The 19,356-nt window shown below is 45.7% G+C and overlaps 1 protein-coding gene and 1 long non-coding RNA gene across 6 annotated transcripts in view; one reads left to right on the top strand and one right to left on the bottom strand.

Moving 5' to 3' along the window:
• Positions 1–9,639: 9,639 nt before the first annotated feature.
• LOC308473786 lies at positions 9,640–18,346 on the bottom strand. 2 transcript variants are annotated; one of them, XR_013984318.1, is made up of 2 exons: positions 18,298–18,346; positions 9,640–9,926 (listed from the first exon to the last, which is right to left on the bottom strand). It is a non-coding gene; the product is annotated as an uncharacterized lncRNA (long non-coding RNA). The 2 variants fall into 2 exon arrangements; XR_013984319.1 differs by having other exon boundaries at positions 18,159–18,340.
• Positions 18,347–18,469: 123 nt separating this feature from the next.
• Positions 18,470–19,356, top strand: part of LOC308473634 (uncharacterized protein) — a 197,663-nt gene continuing 196,776 nt past the window's right edge. For all 4 annotated transcript variants that reach the window (XR_013984120.1, XR_013984121.1, XR_013984122.1 and 1 more), the window contains exon 1: positions 18,470–18,695. The gene's annotated coding sequence lies outside the window, so the exon portion shown is untranslated. The remainder of the gene's footprint in view (positions 18,696–19,356) is intronic.

Raw genomic sequence — 19,356 nt, 5'->3', positions numbered from 1 at the left:
CAAAACCAAGGCGAGCTTTCCCATAGAAAGTAATGCAAAATGGATTTATCCGTTCCAGACTTTTAAAAACAACCCCTAAAACAGCAATTTAACATGAATTTAACAGCAACTTAACATGAATTTTACTATCTAGTGAGACCATTGATCCATAAAATGAAAGCAATAATCAGTGTACTGCAATGTAAAATAAATAAGACAGTATTGTAGATGATAAAAAATTAAATTAATATTTTTTCCTTACCTGCACTGATGATAGTAATTGTTTGGATGGGGGCTTTTATACATTTCCTCAGTCACACAATCAATCAGTAGCTGAACTGGGTTCCACACAGTCACAAAAACAAATGAACCGAAAAAATCCTCAAGAACAAAAACGCAAAATAAATAGCAAAAACAAAAGCGCCAAACTTTATCCATTCCGGAAGTCTGTTTGACTTCCGTAATGTTCGAAAAACAAGGCGCAGCTTCTGATAGGAGCAGGTGCCCCAGAAACAATAGCCAACAGCCATATTGGACGTTCGGCTTCTGAAAAACTTTCAAAAACCGGAACACTTCCGGGTTTTCAGTGTTTGGGAACCAAGGCGTTTGAGTACCAAGGCGTTTGAGTACCAGGGTACCACTGTACAATGCTGTGGCAATAAACCCCAAAAGGCCAAAAGACATTTATGGTATACATAAAAACACATTTCTTTGAAGGCACAGGAGATAATGGCATTTCCCTACTCAACATGTAATGATCACACACAGCAATACGTTTGGAACCATGTTTGATGCTGTCAGCAAATTTTGTCAGTGCGATGTTTGAAATTCACCAGGCACTAGGCACCACCATCTGGAGGTGCTTGCCTGGGGATCTTGACTGTTTCTACACACTAACAACACCACCTGTAGGATTCTATCCATTATATTTTATCAGCGCGATCAGAACAAATTTCAGGGACCAAAAAAGTGTTGAAAAATACAACTTTTGAGCTGTCTTGCTCCAAAATGGCAACTAGACGTTCCATTTTGGCGACTGTAACCCTGGTATAGGGAGCCATTAGGTGGATTCGGATTCCCTGGTCCTGAATGGGGTAACTGTGCCCCTGAAGGACCAGGTGCGCAGCCTGGGAGTCATTTTGGACTCACAGCTGTCCATGGAGGGACAGGTCAAATCTGTGTCCAGGGCAGCTGTCTACCAGCTCCACCTGGTACGCAGGCTAAGACCCTACCTACCCGCGAACTGTCTCGCCAGAGTGGTGCATGCTCTAGTTATCTCCCGCTTGGACTACTGCCATGCGCTCTTCGTGGGGGTACCTTTGAAGGTGACCCGGAAACTGCAATTAATCCAGAATGCGGCAGCTAGACTGGTGACTGGGAGTGGCCGCCGGGACCACATAACACCAGTTCTGAGAGATCTGCATTGGCTCCCAGTACGTTTCCGAGCACAATTCAAAGTGTTGGTGCTGACCTTTAAAGCCCTATTGGGCCTCGGTCCTGTATACCTGAAGGAGCGTCTCCACCCCCATCGTTCAGCCCGGACACTGAGATCCAGCGCCGAGGGCCTTCTGGCGGTTCCCTCATTGTGAGAAGTGAGGCTACAGGGAACCAGACAGGGGGCCTTCTCGGTAGTGGCGCCCACCCTGTGGAACGCCCTCCCATTTGATGTCAAAGAGACAAAAAACTACCTGACATTCAGAAGACATCTTAAGGCAGCCCTGTTCAGGGAAGTTTTTAATATGTAATGCTGTACTGTTTTTAACACTTGATTGGGAGCCGCCCAGAGTGGCTGGGGAAACTCAGCCAGATGGGCGGGGTATAAATAATAAATGATGATGATGATGATGCCTGGGTTATATATCTGAGTTCCTAACACTGCCACTGCCAATCATTTGGTGGGTCTGATGTACCCCAGAGACCACAGGTTTGCCACATCTGGTTGAGGTACCTAATTGCAGTACTTGGGTGAATGGAGGTGTCTCTTGCCAACAGACAGCAGCTCCTTGAGCTAGCTGAAATCCATCTTTCTGCTGAATACACTTTTCCAGAATATTTGTGATATGGGGGACACAGGCCATGAGGAGTCTTTAGTCAAAGGGTTTCCTGTCCTCTGCACGATGAACATCCCAGTCCCATCAGGCTTTTGTTGACCTTCACCTTACCCCATTAGCACTGAGCTCTTTTCTTTTTTTTTGACTCCCGAAGCCAACCTAAACAGAAAAACTCTGTTGCAAAGTACTATTTAATGTTACCATTTCCATAACACCAGAAGGGCTTTTTTAAAAAAAAAAAAAAAAAATGCCGCTTATGTGTGCAACTTGTCTGTCTAACTGAGAACTACTGAACATTAATAAACTGGGGCTTGAGTAATTCCTTTTTGATAAATGAAGCAGTGTGGCTTTTTTTCCCTGGTCCTGTTGGAAATGCAAGAGACTCCGAGATGAAGCAAACTTTTGGGGAAGGAGGCAGGACTGGCTGTGCTTGTTTTGGCTTCCTCGAATGGCTTTCAGCCTGAAATCAAATACTGGGAGCACGGGGAAAGCTGGCTTCTGAAGTCATGATTGTACTCTGAACCTCATCCTAAGGGTCCTGCTCTCTTAATAGAGCTCCTTTTCATGTGGAATTCTGGCGTCAGGCAACATGGAAGCCCATTTGTAAACACTCTCTTCATCATAGGGCATCGCACAAAAGTTGGCTTCCTAGAGTACTCTTAGAAAGCTAGTTGAACTGTGGACACTTCCTGGGTTGGCGTAATCTGGTTACGCTGTATGATGGCTATACGTCCATTGAGAATGTCTCCAACTCAGAGCTTGAATGTTCTACATGTTGCTTTTGTTGCCCAAACTGTAATTAAAAACAAGACATCCACACATTTTTGTGGCTCTTTGTGACCCCTCCCCCAAGTACATGTAGGGTTCCAGCCTCATATAACCCTAAAGGTAAAGGGACCCCTGACCATTAGGTCCAGTCGTGACCGACTCTGGGGTTGCGGCGCTCATCTCGCTTTATTGGCTGAGGGAACTGGCGTACAGCTTCCGGGTCATGTGGCCAGCATGACTAAGCCGCTTCTGGTGAACCAGAGCAGCACATGGAAACGCCGTTTACCTTCCCGCTGGAGCGGTACCTATTTATCTACTTGCACTTTGACGTGCTTTCAAACTGCTAGGTTGGCAGGAGCAGGGACTGAACAACGGGAACTCACCCCGTCATGGGGATTCAAACTGCTGACCCTCCGATCAGGAAGTCCTAGGCTCTGTGGTTTAACCCACAGCGCCACCCGCGTCCTTCATATAACCCTAACATGTCTAATTAGTGCCGGAGGGGGTTAAACCATATTGTAAGCTGTCCTGCCAGGCTTAGCCTGTGACATCACTTCCCACCTTGAGAGGAAATGGGTCACCAAGCCTTTGTTAGGTCTCTTTCCCTCCATGTGGAATTCAGTATGCAAGGAGCTCTGAGCGCATGCTTTAGCCAACCACTTTTTGTTTCAGACCAGTCTGAAACAAGTGTTTTTCCCTACCAATAGTTTAAAAGCACTTATATTTCCTAACTAAGCAATGTTTTGACTGCCTGTGCATCTTTTCTGACTGTTGTGTAGGAAAGAGTTTTGTGTATTAAGTGTTTTGTAAGTAAACCGTTTGTGTGGGTCTATCAATACACTAGGGGAGTGGGATAGCTTGGAAAGAGCTTTTAAAAAGGGACATTTTGTGGCTCACTGGAAGGGCACGTTTTAAAGGTTTTACAGACTATATTCTCATGCTTTTTTTTGCTGCATGTTTTGGGGTGTTTCTGCTGGGGTTTGAACTTGCAACCTTGGCGTTTTTAGCGCTGCACTCTCATCAGCTGAGCTAAGGTTGAGCAGACAGAGTCTCTGCCTTGCTTCCCTTTTATCCATCCCAATCTTGATTGATGCAACTGAGCTTGTTCCAGCTGAGCAGCTGTGTCTCTCCACTTAACAAATGTGTGATCTTCACCAGCTGAGTGACCACAGGCCTCCTCCCAGACCTAACAAGCCCCATGATCTCTTCCTGGTCCACTAGTGAGCTGGGCTGTCTTCCCTTGCCTTCCTCGGTCTCCTGGAGTGCATTTTCCACTGTTCCCAGCACTTCAGAGCCCGCCATGCCCACGGAGACAGGGACACCTCTGGTTCTGGTGGTGTGCAACATCCTCTGATATCCCGTGAGTACCTCCTAAATCCCCGAACTCCCCTTCCCCATCTTCAGGTTGTCCCAGTGTGTACCAATCATGGCTACACCCCTCGCTGGGATCCTTTCCCCCTTCCTTGGTGTCCTGCCAGTTCCTGAGACCCATTGGGTTTTGGGAGACTGGAGCTCTTGACTAGTGTTGCAGCTGCGATCTACTTGGTTTTCCTTCCTGCCATGACGACAGGCAAGAACACTGGGGTATAGTTAGAATCATAGAATTGGAAGGCACCACCAGGGTCATCTTTTGCCCTAGGCGGGCCTTGAACCCACAAGCCTGGGATTGAGAGTCTCATGCTCCACCGACTGAGCTGTTCCTAGAAAGCAGATAGAAAGAATGAGTTTGCTCAGTTCAAAGAGTGGAGATATCACGTCTTATTGAGCAATATGGGAAGTCCCAGAAAAATAAGAATGGTAATATATGATTATATTTTTAAAAAAAGATGTATTATGTGAAAACTTAATAAAAATATTTATATAAAAAAAGAATGAGTTGGCTCAGTCCGATTGCCATATTTATGATTGGCGATCGTGATTATCCAGCTAAGGTTGGTTAGTAGCGAGCACCTTTGCATCATGCAGCTTGGCTCGCTTTTTAAAGTGACCACCAACTATTTCCTTCCTTTAGTGCCCCTGACCAGGGTTAAAGTAAGATCCTCTTGCTAGTCCAGTACAGTGGTACCTCAGGTTAAATACGCTTCAGGTTAAATACGCTTCAGGTTACAGACTCCGCTAACCCAGAAATAGTGCTTCAGGTTAAGAACTTTGCTTCAGGATGAGAACAGAAATCGTGCTCCAGCGGTGCGGCAGCAGCAGGAGGCCCCATCAGCTAAAGTGGTGCTTCAGGTTAAGAACAGTTTCAGGTTAAGAACGGGCCTCTGGAACGGATTAAGTACTTAACCCGAGGTACCACTGTACATGGAAAGGGGGTTCCATGTTGTCCTTTGCTCCAGGCAGCCCTGTGTCTTGGGTCGGCCCTGTGTGTTTGGGTCTGGGTTGATCCAAGCAGCTATTTTGTGCTCTTCTCTGGCGCCGGGAGAGAGCCAAGCAGCGGCTGGGCTTGTGAAGTCTTATTCTTTCTTGCAATTGGGGGGCTGGTGGCTTTTTGTGCCTTGAAGTGATTTCACGTGAAGTTTTATGGTCTCTTGAGTACTAAAAGAAAAGAAAAAAAAAGAATTATTATTTAAGGCAAGCTTCAAGGAAGTGTGATTCATGTGTTTTCCCAGTGCAGTGTGGTTCCTTCTGACAGCGCCAGGTGGTTAAGAAAGCAGTATTAAGGGACACAGACCACTTGCTCTTCTGTACAATAACGCCATGTAAAGGTCTGTTTTTTGATTCAAGGAGGGGAAGCCTTGAAGCTTTCACATCCACGGTAAGAAACTCAGGGTAGAGCTGCCAACTTTTCTTCCTATTACGTCAAGGCATCACAGAGTTTAAAGCTTAGTAAAAATCCAAGGTCCCCTCTCCCCTCTCCTTTAATCCCAAGGTAAATGTTAGGCAGACAGCAACTCTGCTTTATGCATTAACAAACCTGGCTGGGTCTTTCTGAAAAGGCTTTTGCAAGGGCACTTAGGGGATTTTGAAAGTGCTGCTTGGCTGTGAGGGGAACTCCAGGAGCTGCCATTTTGCCGATGGGGTGCGAGGGGGGTAGTGCCTTGGCCTCCCTCCATAAATTCGCAGCTATTGCAAATATCAGCTGGGTTACTGTTTTGTTATCTCTGGCAAAAAAAGCGCCTGGAAACGGGGAGGGGGCCGCTCACGTTAGGCAACGTTGTTTTGAACTCCGTGGGGTTTCTTTACCAAATCTTTCCGTGCATGAACAGTAGCTGCTGAATGAAAACCTTGTCTCGAGACCCTGCGCAGGAAAACAACACACACACGCACACACACACACCGTTCCCTGCCGCTTTCCTTTTAAAACTCTGATCATTAGCACCTTGGACTTGGTGTGAACCTTGGACACTTGGTGGGCTCCAACGGGGAAACCCTGCTTCAAAATCAGGTTCTCTTTATATGGATGTAATGTTTTATTATGTGTTGACGAGCATGATATTACGTGCTCCCCATTTCTCTGAGCAGTGAGGAGTTCCAGGAGAAATGCTGTGGGGTTGAATGTCCTTGAGAGAGAGAGAACTGGAGACTTTGGAATGTTTCTGTTCTTTACAAGTATCTAAGGAAAATCTTTAGCAAAGACAAAGGGGAACTCCTACAAGGCAGGAGATTCACACATCAGAGAGAGGGGGGCTATCCCAGTCATTTTAGGTAAAGGTAAAGGGAGCACCCTGAACATTGGGTCCAGTCGTGCCCGACTCTGGGGTTCAGTGCTCATCTCACTTTATTGGCCGAGGGAGCCAGCATACAGCTTCCGGGTCATGTGGCCAGCAGGACTAAGCCGCTTCTGGTGAACCAGAGCAGCGCACGGAAACGCCGTTTACCTTCCCGCCGGAGGGATACCTATTTATCTACTTGCACTTTGACGTGCTTTCGAACTGCTAGGTTGGCAGGAGCTGGAACCGAGCAACGGGAGTTCACTCCGTCACGGGGATCTGAACCGCCGACCTTCTGATCGGCAAGTCCTAGGCTCTGTGGTTTAACCCACAGCACCACCCGCGTCCCATCCTAGTCATTTTACCTTCACCCAACTCTTGAGTACAAGTGTTTTCTCTGTCTCAAGATGATGATGCTGAAAGCTGCCCAGTACTACTCCTTGAAAATCATAGATCTGTAGAGTTGGAAGGGACCCTGAGGATCATCTTGTCCAACCCCCTGAAATGCAGGAATATGGAGCTGTCTCATATGGAGATCAAACTTGCAACCTTGGCATTATAAGCACCACACACTAACCAACTGAGCTGTCACCTGTGTTGGATTATGCTATTTCATCAAAGGGCCTGCGGTCCATCAGGTGTTACTTTTCAAAAGGGATGCGGGTGGCACTGTGGTCTAAACCACTGAGACTCTTGGGCTTGCTGATCATGAGGTCGGCAGTTCAAGTCTGTGCAATGGAGTTAGCACCCATTGCTCTGTCCCAGCTCCTGCCAACCTAGCAGCTTGAAAGCACACCAATGTAAGTAGATGAATAGGTACCACTGTGGTGAGAAGGTAAACGGCATTTCCGTGCACTCAGGTTTCCATCACGGTGTTCTGTTGCACCAGAAGCGGTTTAGTCATGCTGGCCGCATGACCCAGAAAGTTGTCTGTGGACAAATGCCGGCTCCCTCAGCCTGAAAGCAAGACGAGCGCCTCAATCCCATAGTCGCCTTTGACTGGACTTTACCGTCCAGGGGTCCTTTACCTTTTTAACTTTGTGATGGGGTGAGCTCCCATTGCTCGGTCCCTGCTCCTGCCAACCTAGCAGTTTGAAAGCACATCAAAGTGCAAGTAGATAAATAGCTACCACTCCGGCGGGAAGGTAAACGGCGTTTCCGTGCGCTGCTCTGGTTCGCCAGAAGGGGCTTAGTCATGCTGGCCACATGACCCAGAAGTTGTACGCCGGCTCCCTTGGCCAATAAAGTGAGATAAGCGCATCAACCCCAGAGTCGTCTGCGACTGGACCTAATGGTCAGGGGTCCCTTTACCTTCACCTTACTTTTCAAATGTGACAGCAAAGTGCACCATCAAACTGCACATGGCTGGCATTCCTTTGCTCTGTATACCTTTCATTGCACTGACATTCTAGGTAGGAAGAGGATGCAGAGGAAAGAATCCTACTTTCAAAACTACTTTTGATTCTTTCCCCTTACACTTCTCGGTTCAACACACTGCACATAAAAATGAGCCAAGTGTGCTGAGACCACCACACCAGTGGCATGCTGAGAGCAGGACAGTTATCTTCACTCATCACTCAAATTTACAACTTTGCAATATAACAAAAACAGCTGCTCAGCTGAGGCAGGAAATCAATGTAATCCTTTTGGATGCTCGGGGTAGAAAAAAGCTTGTAGCCGCGCATCCAGGAGGCGGTTTGCCTCTGAATGCCAGTTGCTGGGGAGCATCAGGTGGGAAATTGCTGTCCTTGGAATCACGTGGGTGTCCCATGGGAATCTTATTGGCCATTGTGAGAGCAGGATGCTGGCCTGGAAAGGCCTTTGGACTGGTCCAGCAGGGCTCTTTTATGATCCAGCCGGAAAAGGAGTGCAACAACTTCAACAGATATGTTACAGCAGCTTTCTAGCACCTGCAGTTTACTAAACAGGCAAAGGCTGTCCAGTTATGCGTCTGTCATTGTCTTTAACAGCTGGCAATCGATTTGTGCTTTGGATTTGTTTTCAAAATCTCCCAACAGAGGACTGGGGGGGGATTATAACCTTTTACAACCTTAAGGATGTAAAAACAAGCTTGAAAGCCACCTTAGCTAAAACAAACATAACAAAGAGAGGACAAGGGTGCCCAAACACTGACTCTGGACACTTCTGGAAAGAAGAACAAGGTGACCTTTTTTCCTTGGTCAAAGACAGCAGGTTAAAGCGGCTCAGGGTCTCTTGTGTGCATTTTTGACATAGACTTCCAGAACTTGTGAGGCAATATTATGATGTGCTGTGTCTGCAGGGTTGGCCCACTCACAAGGCAAAGCGAGGTGACCCTGCTTCGGGCAGCAGGATCCACAGGGGCAGCAGATCTCAGTGTAGATGGTTTATTCCACCGCTTGTTGTAGATCTTCACTCACCCCTTCTTCCCTGGCGGGGAGGGAGGCACCATTTTGTGGTGCCAAAATATCTTGGGCCGGCCATGGGTATCTGACTGATAATTCCGGGTTTGCTGATGTATAGTACTTTGGCAGGATGCCTTTATTATTGGATAGAGGAGCAGGTGACATCCAGGGGCGGAGGCAGGAGCGTGTGGTGGGGGCGGTTCGCCCTGGGTATCACCACTGAGGTGGGTGACAAATCGCCGGGCAGCACTCACCCACTCTGTGGAGTCAAAATATACACCGTCATGTGATAGACAAAGATCCCATGACTGCAATCATGGAACAGGAATTCTGACATCTTCTGGGAGTGAGGCGGTGGCTTGGGTGCCCGGAGGCTCTGTGCTGCCCCAAACAGTCCACCCACTGCCTCCCCCGGCTGAATGGTAGGAAGCAGGCAGATTCCTTGGAGGTCCCACGGAGTGTCCTGCCCCAGTTCGCCCCACCCCTGGGCTCAGGGCACACACGCCGCCCTAGGCGCCCAATCGGTTTTCACCGCCGCTGGTTAGATTCCCACAAGCCACCACCATGGCAGCGTCTAAATATTCCAGTAATTTCCCCTCCAAAACCAATTCTACTTGGCAAGGTAGACACACATAGACACACAGTTGCCCCTATTTCTATAGCCTTAAACTGGAATGATCAAGATTTTTGAGCGGCGGGGTTGCTTTGCAACATGTAGTTTTTGCCCTTGGAGAATGAAACCCTGTAGAAAATGTGAGACCCACAGCCCTGGAGTTTAATCCCACAGAAGTCTTACCTGTTACATGCTTCCTGGCACAAACTATTCTTTATTTTAAAACAAACACACAATATTTTGAAGAGCTATTTTTCTCCCACCAACTCCGCCAACCAGCTTTTCCTTACTGGGAGAGACAGAAGGGTGTTTTTTTTGTTTTCTTGTTTTTAAAGCAATGTCCATGCACTTCAGTAAAAGTTGCTTTTTTGCAGCTGATTTATGATCTCTGGGGCTGTGAGGGAAGAGTTGCAATCCCAGCCCTCTGTGGTTCTGCTCCAGGAGTGCCCTAGAGAGGTAAGAGGCCCTAAAGAGGGAACGGCTGAAACAAACCAGGAAAACAAGTCAGAAACTCTGAATAGATTATGATGCAGCTACCACAGTCATGCACACAAACTCTGACATATTTATGGTGCTTCCAGTGGTAAGAAGCGCTGCTGCTGCTGCTGTTGTTACGACGGCTAAAGAAATAAACGACATTTTCCATAAGCCAACAAGAGCAGCACACAGTTGAGACTTTCTCTTGCTTTTGTTATAGATATCGCTCTTTCCACCCCAATTACCCCAACGGGCCACTTTTGTCTGAAATAACCCGTGGTGGAAGGAAACACAACTGTAATTTGTCACCTTTGAAAGTGATAAGGAGCTGGGAGTTGAGAAGCTGCCTGGCCACCATGTCAAGGCGCAGGCAGGAGGGAGAGAAACCCGTTCACATTACAAGTATTGATGCATAGAAAAGAAAAATATAGCCTGCTTTTAACTTTTGATGTCAGCACCTCCCATGCTGGTTTCAATGCATTACGGAATATTCTGAGTGAACACCTAATGTCAACTTGAGCAAGATATTGTTATAGATTTGGAAGGGTAAAAGGTAAAGGGACCCCTGACCACTAGGTCCAGTCCTAATCCGACACTGTGGTTGCGGCGCTCATCTCGCTTTACTGGCCGAGGGAGCCGGCATACAGCTTCTGGGTCATGTGGCCAGCATGACCAAGCTGCTTCTGGTGAACCAGAGCAGCACACGTAAACACCGTTTACCTTCCTGCCATTTATCTACTTGCACTTTGATGTGCTTTCGAACTGCTAGGTTGGCAGGAGCAGGGACCGAGCAACGGGAGCTCACCCCGTCGCGGAGATTTGAACTGCCAACCTTCTGATTGGCAGCGCCATCCCCCTAAATCCCAGAAGGGAGAAATATAAGCTACAGAGGAATTTATGGGCTAGCCTATGCAAAACGACCTGGCCACCACGAAGAAACAATACAGAACCATTGGCAATGCAAGAGAACTGTCCTCCACCCTTGCCCTGAGGTGTGAGCAAAGGGGATTTCAAAGGTTAGCATGATACATGGGTGTGAAGTGACAGAAAAGGAGAGTTTTTAGCAGAGTGTTCTGGGAAGAAGGAAGAAGAAAGATGGATCCATCTTGGGCAGGTTGGCTGCATGCTGGCTGGGAGAGATGCCTTGGACAAGCCCCTCTTGAAATGACCATACTGTAAGATCTGGACTCCACACTGTAATGAATCCACACTGTAATCTTGAAGGAATGGGGTAAATGTGACGTTTCAGCTTGGAGGACCACCCATGTTTTGGGGAGAGCATACATGATCTGGCAGCATATGCTTTCAGTTCATTGTCTAGATAAGGAGAGTCTACCATGTAGACAGGCTGCCTGTCTAACTCTTATTTATTAGCACACCCATTTATTAGGGTTTATTGCTATTTCTGGGCTATCCTGAGGCACAGGAAATATCACATGTGAAGCATTCTCGATCTGACAAATAGTGCTTGACTACGATGCCTACGATGGCCCCATGAGCTCAAAGCATGTGCCTGTTTAAGGAGCAGCCTTCTTGGATGAGTTGCACCACGTTGCCCTACTGTGGTAAAGGCTGCTTTGAATTTTGACCACAGGAAGCACACTCAATGAAGAAACGTTTAATCAGAAGATCTTCACTGAAACATGACACACGTTTCAAGGTTTGCTTGTTTTTATAGCTGAGCGCTGACAACCAGCAAGGTCAGTTTATGATTAAGTCTCTGTGACACCGCCGGTCACTTGCACATAATTTGCATTTTTATTTGGAGATGGGGGTCCAAACAAGTTCCGCTCCTCCCTCAGAACCTTGAATTATTTGACTTACTATTGGCTTTGCCAATAGCATTATCCCGAGCCCCTCAAAAGCTGGTTTGAAAAGTTCATGAACTTCAGCAGAGTTGTTCAAGGCGCAGCAAGGAAAGTGGCTGGGACTGGAATTAAGTGATGAGGCCATGGAATGCTTTCTTCCCTGTTCTCTCCAGGGCTTCAGCTGCCAACCTTCGAAAAACCCCAGTGGGAATGCAGCAGCTATTGAAATAAGATGGGTTCAGGTAGTCCAGGAAGTGGTGTGGATGATTCAGTGTGCGTGGTACATGCTTCTTTCTGGGTCACACTGAATAAACATCTTAGTCTGGTATTGAAGGCTATCGGAGACTTGAGACTGGGCTCATAATATTTATTCTGTCCTTTCCTCTGTGAATGTGTTAGAGAAGCAACTGACATGGCCAAAGGTATACATTGCAAACATGGATTGCCACATACTGCTTCAAAACAGTTTGTAGTTGTGATCTGGGAAAGGCAGGATATTAAACAAACATCTTTCCTTAAGGGAACTTGGGGAGCTGGACAGGATATATTCTGTTGTGTGGGTGTGCATTGGATTCAGAAAAAAAAGTGAACCCAAAGCTGGAAAAGGGTGCCTTGGAAGGATTTGGGGCAAATCAGGATCTGTATTCTGAAGGAAATCAGCCCTGAGTGCTCACTGGAAGGACAGATCCTGAAGCTGAGGCTCCAGTACTTTGGCCACCTCATGAGAAGAGAAGACTCCCTGGAAAAGACCCTGATGTTGGGAAAGATGGAGGGCACAAGGAGAAGGGGACGACAGAGGACGAGATGGTTGGACAGTGTTGTCGAAGCTACAAACATGAGTTTGACCAAACTGCGGGAGGCAGTGGAAGACAGGAGTGCCTGGCGTGCTCTGGTCCATGGGGTCACGAAGAGTCGGACACGACTAAACGACTAAACAACAACAAAGGATCTGTATGAGGCAGCGTGAATAGAACCTCTGAAGTAAACAGTGCCGATCAGATTGGGATGAATCCTGAGGGAATGAATGCAGGGTCCCTCAGAGGAATTTTTGGTTTGCCATAGGTGATGTGGGATCATTAGCACAGATCAAAGCAAGGAGTCTTCAAGTGCCTTATTGATCCAGACATTTCAATAATGTTTCAGACAAACCTCTGCTGAAAGGGAAATTAATGTCGCTGAGCTTCCAATGTAAAGAATCATTCTAGGGTGAGGAGACAGGGAAGAAAAAGCAGGTGCCACAGTGGGGAGAGGGTGGAAAGAAAACTCCATTGTGACTTTCAGGTCAAGCTTGTAATCAGAAATAATTATTTTACCTAAAAAGTGAAAACTTTTAGCTCCACCGCCCCCCACAATCAGCTTTAAAAGTTCTACCACAAAAGACTCCACACATATTTTCCCACAATTTGCCAGGTTTCTCACCCAGGGATACCTGTCTCCTGATAGCAATTTTCAGACCAGTTGTCCACATAATGCTAGAGGAGGTCAAGTGATTCCTTTCTATCCACCCCAAGAATTGTGATAGCTGCTGTTGTTGGGATACCACTGCAACTGTCCTTCAGAAATTTGGCAGTATTTGTGTTGTTAGAGGAAGTGACATTGCCTGCAAATTTAATCCAATTCTGCTATACACGTAAAAAAGGTATAGGCATTTCCTTTTTTAAAAAAAATCCAAATTAAATGTGCCCAGCACAATAGCCCTGGACCTATCTGCTTGTAATTGCACAGGCTTTATCTTCTCTGGAGGGTCTTCCATACCTGAAAACGTCATACACATTTGTCAAAAGAGGGGGAAAGTTAGAGCCTACAACGTGCCTTGGACTAAGGTGGGCTAAACCAAATCTTTTGGCCAGTGAAACCCCCTATCCTGTTGCTTTCCTGGAATTATGCATAGATGTGAGAAGGTTGTCTAGACCTCATGGCATCAAGAAGACCCTTTAAAAATCTTGGCTTTTATTGAATGAATGAAACCGAAACATTAAAGAAGAGATTCTCAAATTAAGGAGCTGCTTTCCCCCCACAGACAGATATTGCTCAACTAGAACTGTGTGTGTGTTTGAGTAACTTCTGATTAAGTCAAGGAATAAGATTTCCGGTATGTCTAATTCATGAACATTTTACAGAATGTTGCAAGATTATAAATCAAAGCACTTACATTAACCAGTGCATTTCTGTTACGAGAAAATGTACTTTCTATAAACTCAAGCAACCCTTGACAGCAAGTATGAGATTTCGTGTAATGTGACATAAAGACTAACATCAGACTTTCTGGACTCATACTGAGGAATCTCAGAAGACGTCTGGCGATGTGCTGTCTAAGGCAGCAATCCTAAGAATGCTTATTTGGCAGTAAAGCCCATTGAAAACGAGACTTACAACTGAACCTGCGTAGGACTGGGTTGTTGGAATAACATGAATAGTCAGTGACAGAGAGAAGTCAGTGGGTGCAACCGCACATTTTGGAAAAGGAATGTGGAAACATTTGTCCTTGCTTTGGGTTTAGCCCTCAAAGACTTGCATTTTCTCTTCTTTGGGAAAAAAACACAATTTGTGTATAGCTTCCCATTTTGAGGCTATTGTGATTTATATACATAGTTTAACATACATAGAGAGCCAACGTGGTGTAGTGGTTAAGAGCAGTGGACTCATAATCTGGTGAACTGGGTTCGCTTCCCCGCTCCTCCACATGAAGCTGCTGGATAACCTTGGGCCAGTCACACTTCTCTGAAGTCTCTCAGCCTCACCTCACAGAGTGTTTGTTGTGGGGGAGGAAGGGAAAGGAGATTGTTAGCCGCTTTGAGACTCCTTAAGGGGAGTGAAAGGCGGGTATCAAGTCCAAACTCCTCCTCCTCCTCCTCCTCTTCTTCTTCATCTTCATGAATGAATTCACTCAACTGCAAAGAATTTCCAGAGAGGTAAATGGCTTCCATTTGCTTCATGCAATGTATATGGCTCATAATAGCACCTGAAATCTCTTGAATCATAATGGGATGGTTCAGATTGGTAAACGGTTGTGATCTGATGATATTGTTATATGTATATTTGGGATAAGTGAGAGAAGGATTTTTGTATTCACATGGAAACTGACCGATCATCTCTCAAGGATCCAATGTTTTATCCTGCCTGTGATTTAGTAATGAATCCAATGCAACGGGCTTTTACAGATGATCATGCTGTTTTGGTGAATCTTCACCTTATAATAGGAATGCTCCTATTTGATGTTAGATGCCCTGAGCCTCGTCTTGGCTGGGGAGGACGGGATACAAATAAAAGTTTGTTGTTGTTGTTGTTATTCAGAGCTAATCAGCCATTCCTTTCTTCCAGATACTCCATTTCGTTTACCTTCGGCCCCATTTTTCTTTATCTTAAAAGCATATATTATACTGCATGGCCCAAATTGTTTTCTGAAGTGCACAGGACATATAGCATCAGCTTGTGATTGGGCATGGGCATCTACTCATCAAAAAGAAAGAGAAAAAACTCATAGGTCGTATGCCTGGCCCACAGGACACACTTACAGCTCTTTGTATCCTGGACAATATCTGGAATATTTCTACTACTGTACAGGCTTGACTACTGTAATTCGCTCTATGCGGGGCTGCCCTTGAAGCTGTCCCAGAAACTCCAGTGGGTGCAGAATGCTGCAGCGAGGGGTCCTTGCCATGGGAGCATATTCACCCAGTGCTCTACCAGCTGCACTGGCTCCCGGTGGTTACAGGGTCAGATTTAAGGTGCTGGTTTTGACCTTTAAAGCCCTTCACAGCCTAGGACCCTCGTACCTACGGGACCGCCTCTCCCGGTATGCCCCACGGAAAGCCTCAAGGTCCATAAATCGCAACACCCTAGTGGTCCCGGGCCCTAAGGAAGTTAGATTAGCTTCAACCAGAGCCAGGGCCTTTTCAACACTGGCTCCAGCCTGGTGGCCCTATGCGGCCTAGGACCCTCATACGTACGGGACTGCCTCTCCTGGTATGTCCCGAAGAGGACCTTAAGGTCCATGAATAATAATAGCTTAAAGGTCCCAGGTCCTAAGGAAACCAGATTATCTTCCACCAGGGCAGGGCTTTTTCAGTGATGGCTCCGACCTGGTGGAATGCTCTGTCTCATGAGACCAGGGCCCTGCAGGATCTGATTTCTTTCCGCAGGGCCTGTAAGACAGAGTTGTTCCACCTGGCCTTTGGCTTGGAGCCAATTTGATTCCCTCCCCCTCTTTCTTTTTTCTTTTCCTTTCTCCTCCTGCGATGAGGCTACATTTAAATATTTTAATGTTGTATTTTAATTTTGTTTTTAAGTTGTATTCATTCAACTTGTTTTTATTATTGCTTGTTAGCCGCCCTGAGCCCAGCCTTGGCTGGGGAGGGCGGGGTATAAATAAAAATTATTATTATTATTATTATTATTATTATTATTATTATTATTACTAATGGCCCAAGTGTTTTATTCCCCAGTTTCATAGAAGTTCTATATCCATTATGTTTACCAGAAATAAAGCAACCCTCAAATGTGATTTTGAGGATAAATATGTTATCGGCTGGTGCAGGTTTGTTTTATGACATTGCCATGAGTGGTCGTTTTTCACATCTTCAACACTGTCCTGCAATTCTTTGAAAGGATTATTGAACTTCCCTCCGAGATCTCTAATCTTTGATGAAAGGGATATATTTGAAATGACCACTGATTTCACAGCTCGCTCAGTTTATTCATAAAAGGGGGAAAACGTTTTCCAAGGAAGCTTTCACAGACAAGTGTGTGTCAATGTTTAAATATAATATGCAATTGCTACTTTATTATAATGTATTCTTTAAGACCATACTTTTGTGTGTGTGATATATTTTATCTATCTCACAATTAACCCCACACAATAAATAATGGAGATGTCCTTTAATTTACCCCGTTACTAAGTGATACTGAAGAGTGGAGGTCCACTAATAATATGTAAAGTTCTATAATGGGAAGAACTCTTGTTCAAGAGAACTTCTGTGTTTGTCTTGAGTAATGTTCTTTTGTATTATTTTTGGCTTCCCCAATAATTTTCCTACATTATTTGGCCTAATTCAGCTGAGAGTTCTAGTCTGGTCAAACTAAGTTTCCAGACATAGGCTATACAGGCCATTAGAGGCCCGTTGAGTGGATTATTAACAAATAAATGAAGATGGCTCCTCAATCCCTGACCACCACTAGTAAACAAATGTACTTTGTGTAATGTCACCATTTCCTCTGTTATAAAGCACAGATGAGATTTCTCTTTTTCTTTAAGTTGTTTTCTCCTTTGGGTCTGCCATTTCCATCACACAGACAGGCTACCCAAGTGCAATAAATTGAGATTAATATGTGGCTGAGATTGAGCATTTACGTCCAGTTGCCCATTATGGAAAATGAATCAAGCAGCCCCCTTTCTGACTGGAGCCCAGTCTTTCCATTCTCCACAAACAAAAACTTTGTTATACATCCCCGTGCAGCTATTCAAAAACCATTTCATGGGTTGGATCAAAAGGTATTCTTCTGCATGCAGAAGTCATCTTCTGAGGGGTTGTTATATACCTCGTGCTATAGCATTGGATTGGAAAAGTGAAACTACATCCAAAGGTGTTCAAGTGTTTCTGCAAGAGCTAGCGCAGCTCCATCTGGTATGCAGGCTGAGACCTTACCTGCCTGTGGTCTGTCTTGCCAGAGCGGTGCTTGCTCTGGTTATCTCCCGCTTGGACTACTGCCATGCGCTATATGTGGGGCTACCTTTGAAGGTGACCCGGAAACTACAACTAATCCAGAATGTGGCAGCTAGACTGGTGACTGGGTGTGCTTGCCGAGACCACATAACACCAGTCCTGAAAGACCTAAAATTTGCTCTCAGTACGTTTCTGGGCACAATTCAAAGTGTTGGTGCTGACCTTTAAAGCCCTAAATGGCCTTGGCGCAGTATACCTGAAGGAGCGTCTCCACCCCCATCGTTCTGCCCGGACACTGAGGTCCAGCACCGAGGGCCTTCTGGCGGTTCTCTCACTGCGAGAAGCAAAGTTACAGGGAACCAGGCAGAGGGCCTTCTCGGTGGTGATGCCCGCCCTGTGGAACGCCCTCCCACCAGATGTCAAAGAAATAAACAACTAACTGACTTTTAGAAGACATCTGAAGGCAACCCTGTTTAGGGAAGCTTTTAATATTTGATGAATTACTGTATTTTAATATTTTGCTGGAAGCCGCCCAGAGTGGCTGGGGAAACCCAGCCAGATGGGCGGGGTATAAATTATTATTATTATTATTATTATTATTATTATTATTACTACTACTACTACTTATTTATTTACAGCACATGCAGCAAAACTCCTAGACTTTGCATGCTGGTGGCTTTCACCTCCAATAATCTAATCCAGTGTTCATTTGGTTGCAACAGAGCATGTTCAGAAATATTCTTCCCTCCTTACTCATACACTTACTTATCTGACTGGTGATTGCTCTTGAGTGGTTGTAGGTGATAGTTCCTGTTTCTTTCTGCCACTGTGTGTGTGTGTGTGTGTGTGTGTGTGTGTGAGAGAGAGAGAGAGAGAGAGAGAGAGAGAGAGAGAGAGATTGTACCTGCATATCTTCTGCTTCAGTAAAGGAAGGAGAGAGTAGACAATGTGGCCTCATGCTGATATTACTAGTCATTGTGACCTCATGCTGATGTCACTAGTCATTGTGACCTCATGCTGATATTACTAGTCATTGTGACCTCATACTGATGTTAACCACCTTATGAAAAGTGAGACATTGGTCACACGTTGTAGCCAGCTGATTTTCATGAGAAAGGTTCCTTCCTTCCTTCCTTCCTTGGTCACTGGCAGGTAGGCAGGCTCCATTATCCACTACTTATTTTAGACCATGGGATGACTGCCTTCTGTATCCTTCTGCCTGCCAGCGAAGAACATCTCTCTGTGCTATGTCCACCTGCTGCCTGCCACAGATTTCTGTAACCAAAGGAGATCCATGAAAAGGTAAGCAGCCATTCTCTGGAGCTCCCAACAGAAAGCCAGCACTGGAACGGTTGAAGTTATTCCCACTGAAACTAAATTAAAACCATAAACCTAAAGTATTTCCTCTTGAACACTCCTAAATAAGGGAATTCATGACCACAATGACTACCATATTAAATGAGAGCATAAGAGTAGCAGACAAATGGATGGAGTTAGTAATGTGGAGCCTCCAAGTTCGGATATAGTATGTTTTTGAGTGCAGGTGCCACTCTTGGAAGGGAGAGAACAACAGAGGGATGCTTTTTGCCTTCATATCCAGCTTTGTGAGTTCAAAGGCATTGGTTTGGCTGCTGTTGAAGGCATGATGTCTCAATGGGACTTCATGTTGATACAGCAGGGCTCTTCTTAGCTTTGTCACTGAAAATGCTGGAGTATCCTAGACTTCCAACTCAATGAGTATACAACTTCTCTTCATATCGTTTGCCTCTCCATTCCACCCTTTGCTGCCTCAACCAAGTTACTAAAGGTCCCCATCTAAGCATCCTGGTTTAACCAAGGAAAACCCTGCCCTTTGGAGGATAGCTCAGTCAGTACAGCATGAGACTCTTAATCTCAGGGTTGTGGGTTTGAGCACCACCAGGGGCAAAGAAATTCCTGCATTGCAAGGGATTGGACTGCGTGG

The sequence above is a fragment of the Podarcis pityusensis genome, assembly GCF_964106645.2.
Source record: "Podarcis pityusensis genome assembly, chromosome: 3".
Taxonomy (NCBI): Eukaryota; Metazoa; Chordata; class Lepidosauria; order Squamata; family Lacertidae; genus Podarcis; species Podarcis pityusensis.
The sequence above is the reverse complement of the archived record's forward strand: the minus strand, read 5'-3'. Positions and strand labels throughout refer to the sequence as shown.